Raw genomic sequence first — 475 nt, 5'->3', positions numbered from 1 at the left:
GCAGCTCTGAGCAGGCCCAAGAGAGCAAGAGAGTAAGCGAGTAAGTAAGGAGAGAGAGAGAGAGAGAGAGAGTGTAAGAGTGTGCGAAGAGTAAGAGAGGAATGGTGAAGTCTTGGTTACAATACAATAAATCATCTTCTGTACTGAATATTCTAATTGTCACTAACCAATCTAATACAAGATACAAATCCTATAGCGTTTACATACAGCCTATAAGAGTTCTTATATTACCATAGAGTGTTACATCTTAACTTCTAAAAACTACTCTTTGGACCCCTTCTGCTGAGCTAGTAGGGTCTGCTCTGACCCTTGGACCTGCCTGCAAGCAGAGGGTATTGTTCAATCAAGAGGGGATTACCTTCAGTCGGCCATACCATTGTTTTCCAGTTGTTCAGTAACTAAGATTTGGTATTTCAAAAGTGGCTTTCATTTCGATGTCGCCTGTAGTTTTCATATTCCCAAAATCTTTTGTCAG

Source organism: Corvus brachyrhynchos, unplaced genomic scaffold (genome assembly GCF_000691975.1).
Source record: "Corvus brachyrhynchos isolate BGI_N302 unplaced genomic scaffold, ASM69197v1 scaffold94, whole genome shotgun sequence".
NCBI classification, from domain to species: Eukaryota; Metazoa; Chordata; class Aves; order Passeriformes; family Corvidae; genus Corvus; species Corvus brachyrhynchos.
The sequence above is the reverse complement of the archived record's forward strand: the minus strand, read 5'-3'. Positions refer to the sequence as shown.